We start from the raw sequence: 6,000 nt of genomic DNA, 5'->3' as shown, positions 1-6,000 counted from the left end.
TCGTGCCCTCACCAACGTGATTACTGGGAAGGTCCACTTAACCATGGACACGTGGACAAGTACTGGCGGGCAGGGCCACTATATCTACCTGACGGCACATTGGGTGAATTTGGTGGAGGCTGGGACCGAGTCAGAGCCTGGGACCGCACACGTCCTACCCACACCCAGAATAGCGGGTCCTTCCTCGGTTCTGGTATCTGCAGTGGTCTATGCCACCTCCTCTAAACCCTCCCCCTCCTCCTCATCCTACGCAACCTCTATCTCTCAATTAAGAAATGTGAGCAGCATGTCGCCAGCAGTCGGTGTGGAGCGGCGCGGCAGCACAGCGGTGGGCAAGCGTCAGCAGGCCGTGCTGAAACTACTCAACCTAGGTGACAAGAGGCACACGGCCCCCGAACTGTTGCAGGGTCTGACACAGCAGACAGACCTCTGGCTTTCACCACTGAGCCTCCAGCCTGGCATGGTCGTGTGTGACAATGGCCGTAACCTGGTGGCGGCTCTGCAGCTCAGCAGCTTCACACACATGCCATGTCTGGCCCACGTCTTCAATCTGGTGGTTCAGTTTCTGAAAGGCTACCCGCACTTGTCTGACCTGTTTGGCAAGGTGCGCCGCGTCTGCACAAATTTCTGCAAGTCCACCACAGACGCTGCCACCCTGAGGACTATGCAACATCGGTTTAATCTGCCAGAGCACCGACTGCTGTGCGACGTGCCCACAAGGTGGAATTCTACGCTGCACATGTTGGCCAGGCTCTATGAGCAGCGTAGAGCAATAGTGGAATACCAACTCCAACATGGGCGGCGTAGTGGTAGTCAGCCTCCCCAATTCTTTACCGAGGAGTGGGCCTCGATGGCAGACATCTGCCAGGTCCTTGGAAACTTTGAGGAGTCTACCCACATGGTGAGCGGCGATGCTGCAATCATTAGCGTCACCATCCCGCTGCTATGCCTGTTGGTCAGTTTGCTGCAAGGCATAAAGGCCGACGCTTTCCGGTTGGAACAGGAGACGGGGGATGACAGTATGTCGCTTGATAGCCAGACCACCCTCATGTCTATATCTCAGCGAGTTTTGGAGGAGGGGGAGAAGGAGGAGGAGGAGGGGGAAGAGACAGCTGGGCACACTGCAGAGGGTACCCATGCTGCTTGCCTCTCATATGTTCAGCGTGTATGGCCTGTGGAGGAGGATGAGGATCCTGAAAGTCATCTTGCTAGTGAGGACAGCCATGTCTTGCGTACTGGCACACATGGCTGACTTCATGTTAGGCTGCCTTTCTCGTGACCCTCGCCTTTGATGCATTCTGGCCAACATGGATTACTGGATGTACACCCTTTTCGACCCACGGTACAAGGAGAAACTTTCCACTCTCATTCCCGAAGAGGAAAGGGGTACGAGAGTGATGCAATACCACAGGGCCCTGGTGGACAAAGTAATGCTAAACTTCCCATCTGACAGCACTAGCGCCAGAAGGCGCAGTTCCGAGGGCCAAGTAGCAGGGGAGGCGTGGAGATCAGGCAGCATGTTCAGCGCAAGCAGGGGAACACTCTCCAAGGCCTTTGCCAGCTTTATGGCTCCCTAGCAAGACTGCGTCACCACTCCCCAGTCAAGGCTGAGTCGGAGGGAGCACTGTAAAAAGATGGTGAGGGAGTACGTAGCCGATCATACCACCGTCCTCCGTGATGCCTCTGCTCCATACAACTATTGGGTGTCAAAGCTGGACACGTGGCACGAACTTGCGCTCTATGCCCTGGAGGTGCTGGCTTGCCCTGCCGCTAGCGTCTTGTCAGAGAAGGTGTTTAGTGCAGCTGGGGGAATCATCATGGACAAACGTGCCCGCCTGTCAACTGCCAGTGCCGACATGGTTGCACTCATAAAGATGAACAAAGCCTGGATTTCCCCAGACTTCTCTTCTCCACCGGCGGAGAGCAGTGGAACCTAAAGATTCTTTTCGCTGCAACCGCAGATAAAAGCACTCTTCTCTATTACCGGAAAAGCGGGACATTTAGCTTTGTCAATCTGTCTCTGACATTAGTCCTCCTCCTGCTACTCCTCCTCCAGAAACAACATGTCATTGCACTGAATGGCCAATTTTTCTGCAGCCCAAAAGGCTCATCTACATCTACCAATGTTTTTACAATTTTTCAAAGTTTCAAAAGTATTGATACTTTAACATGAACCAATTTTTTCAACAGGGCTGCCTACAGGCTCTGTTACAAATTAAGCAACAGTGAGCTGTATCTTTCAAAAAATATTTATGGGTTTCACCTGCCCTCTCGGTTGATAAATTTTTCAGAGGTACACTTGTACTCTTGGTACACTTATTTTTCCGGCCCACGCCTACACTCTTATCCAACTAATTTTTCCGGCCTTCGCCTACGCTCATGGTATCCCAATGTTTCAGAGGTTGGCCTATACTATTACTACAGAAATTTTACTGGGGTCTGCCTGCCTATACTGATGCTACAAGAAAGTTACAGGGGTCTGTCTATACTGCTGCCACTTAAATGTTACAGGGGTCTGCCTATACTGCTGCCTCTTAAAAGTTACAGGGGTCTCCCTATACCTTTGCCATGTAAATGTTACAGGGGTCTGCCTATACTGCTGCCACAAGGATGTTACTAGGGTCTGCCTATACTGCTGCCACTTAAATTTTACTGGGGTCTGCCTATACTTCTGCTACAGAAATGTTAATGGGATCTGTCTATACTGTTACTACAGAAATGTTACAGGGGTCTGCGTATACTTCTGCTACAAAAAAGTTACTGGGGCCTGCCTATACTGCTGCCACGTAAATGTTACAGGGGTCTGTCTATACTTCTGCCATGTAAATGTTACAGGGGTCTGCCTATACTGCTGCCACAAGGATGTTACTAGGGTCTGCCTATACTGCTGCCACTTAAATTTTACTGGGGTCTGCCTATACTTCTGCTACAGAAATGTTAATGGGATCTGTCTATACTGTTACTACAGAAATGTTACAGGGGTCTGCGTATACTTCTGCTACAAAAAAGTTACTGGGGCCTGCCTATACTGCTGCCACGTAAATGTTACAGGGGTCTGTCTATACTTCTGCCATGTAAATGTTACAGGGTTCTGCCTATACTGCAGCTACTTAAATGTTACAGGGGTCTGCCTATACTTCTGCTACAAGAATGTAACTAGGGTCTGCCTATACTGCTGCCACTTAAATGTTACAGGGGTCCGCCTATACTGCTGCTACAAAAATGTTACTGGGATCTGTTTTTACTGTTACTACAGAAATGTTACAGGGGTCTGCGTATACTTCTGCTACAAAAATGTTACTGGGGTCTGCCTATACTGCTGCCACGTAAATGTTACAGGGGTCTGCCTATACTGCCGCCACAAGGATGTTACTGGGGTCTGAGTATACTGCTGCCACAAGGATGTTACTGGGGTCTGCCTATACTGCTGCCACATAAATGTTACAGGGGTCTGCCTATACTTCGGCCACAAAGATGTTACTGGGGTCTGCCTATACTGCTGCCACTTAAATGTTACTGGGGTCTGCCTATACTGCTGCCACAAGGATGTTACTGGGGTCTGCCTATACTGCTGCCACAAGGGTATTACTAGGGTCTGCCATACTGCTGCCACTTAAATGTTCCTGGGGTCTGCCTATACTGCTGCCACAAGGATGTTACTGAGGTCTGCCTATACTTCGGCCACAAGGATGTTACTGGGGTCTGCCTATACTGCTGCCACTTAAATGTTACTGGGGTCTGCCTATACTGCTGCCACAAGGATGTTACAGGGGTCTGCCTATACTGCTGCCACAAGGATGTTACTAGGGTCTGCCTATACTGCTGCCACTTAAATGTTATAGGGGTCTGCCTATACTGCTGCCACGTAAATGTTACAGGGGTCTGCCTATACTGCTGCTACAGAAATGTTATTGGGGTCTGCCTATACTTCTACAGAAATGGTAATGGGGTCTGCGTATACTGCACCTACAAAAATGGTACTGGGGTCGGTCTATACCTCTGCTACGTAAATGTTACAGGGGTCTGCCTATACTGCTGCTACAGAAATGTTAGAGGGGTCTGCGTAAAAACAATAAAAATATGGAACAGTATTTGAAAACATACTAACGAAAAAATATAGAAACAATCTTTAAAAATGTACACATGTTAATTTTAAAAGGGTGCCTTCCGGCAAAAGGAAAACAACTGTTAGAATCAAGAACTTTGGATTATTATTATTACTTTTTTTTAACACTGTAGATATGATTGCCCTTCACTAAGAACGGTACAATTATTTTGGTTTTCAAACGTATACGGGTTAAAAGCAGATGGATTATAAATGGTCGATGGATCAAACATGGCAGCTGGGTTATTGTCATAAGAGACAGGAGCCTGAAAACTAGGTTGCAAAGGATATGATGGCCAAACAGGGTCTGTTCCTTGAATGGGGTTTGGCTGGTTAGCTGGGGCCATACTATGAAATTATTGTTCTGGATTGCAATCTCCTGCTGGTTATTTGACAGTAAACACAGAAGGTTTATCAGCTCTGGCATACCCAATTCTGCCACCCCACTGCTCTGCTGCCCTACAGCTGGAAGCCCTTGTTCTGCCATCAGGTTCTCCTCTCTTTGGACATCTTCTAATATAGATAAGAATATGTCATCGGGAACATCCAGCTCCTTCTGTCTTTTTTTTATCTTGCAGACTTTACTGGGACAAGAAGACCAACATGGATGGTTTGGAAGAAGTGGGACCAATAAAATATTAGGATGATCATCATCAAGTCCTGGCACCCTTAAGGGTTGAAGTTTGGAAGGTAATGGTTGGCATGCTGCCAGTGGAATAATGAAGGCTTCCATCTTGTTGGTACTGATAATTACATATTTTAGTTTACAGCTGAGGTAGGAATAGAGTCGACTATAGAACACAGCATCCCTGGAGGTCTGGGGACAGAGTTACAGCAGGCACATATCCTTGGTGGAAGCAGGCCAGATGAGATCCACATACTCCCAGACTGATTCTGGACTGATGAAGCCTTTACTTGTGATCATCTTTGATAATTCCTGACAAAGATGAGTGGTATAGCCAGAAACTTGCATTGCAAGCACTTTGAAATGCTTAATAGACAACATATGTGTCACGTACCGGACACAGAAGAGGGAGAGGGGGGACCATATTTATCGATCCCACCTCAGTCCTCGATCACTCTAGCGGTATTGTAAGTGTGGAGTCGTTAGAATTCAGGCTGATTTGTACCTGGCTTTCTTGTGGGCTTCTGCACGCATGCGAAGCGAAAGCTGAAATCACCGCCTGATCCGTTCCAACGCACTCCAGAGCTCTACAATACCCATACACAGCTGCCACCACCAATGTTCACGGGCATTGGACCCGATCTATAAATTAATAACACAATCTTCGGAGTATTATGGTTCGTTGTTAGAACGGACAAGGCTTGAACTAATAAATTGTAGTTTTATTCTAGAAAAGGTCTAGCTGTGCAATACATACAGAGTGTACAAAGGTATACAAAGAAAAAGGTTGTTACATGGGAGAATAAGGAATACAGTATGAATACACACTCAGCAGATTTAAAATAAAACTGGAGAAATTAAAAGAAAGTTACCAGATTTTGGGATACACGGCCAAAAGGGGTCTGGGCGGCGGAGAGCCAGAACATAGGAAAGTCCATATACCACAGTATAGCTCTGTGGATCGACAAGTGGGACCTGAGGGGGCCTGCATTTTAAAGGGTCCCTAGTACACACCTCCTCTCCGCCCCTTCTGAGGTCATACAGAGAATGGAGGGTTGGTCTTGTAAGAGCTCTGAGGAATCATATTTATTTATGTTTGGTCATATCTCGGCGGGAGGGCCTCCGATCGTGAGGATATGCCCGCCATATTTCTGTTTATGATTTTAGCTACGTGTGAGTACCAAACGGACAGGCGCAATCCCAACCAGTGATGGGGTTCCGTAATTTGAAAAGGTTCCTGAGCACTTAACTCACCGTGAGTGGATGCGTT

Source organism: Eleutherodactylus coqui, chromosome 3, assembly GCF_035609145.1.
Source record: "Eleutherodactylus coqui strain aEleCoq1 chromosome 3, aEleCoq1.hap1, whole genome shotgun sequence".
NCBI lineage: Eukaryota > Metazoa > Chordata > Amphibia > Anura > Eleutherodactylidae > Eleutherodactylus > Eleutherodactylus coqui.
The sequence above is the reverse complement of the archived record's forward strand: the minus strand, read 5'-3'. Positions refer to the sequence as shown.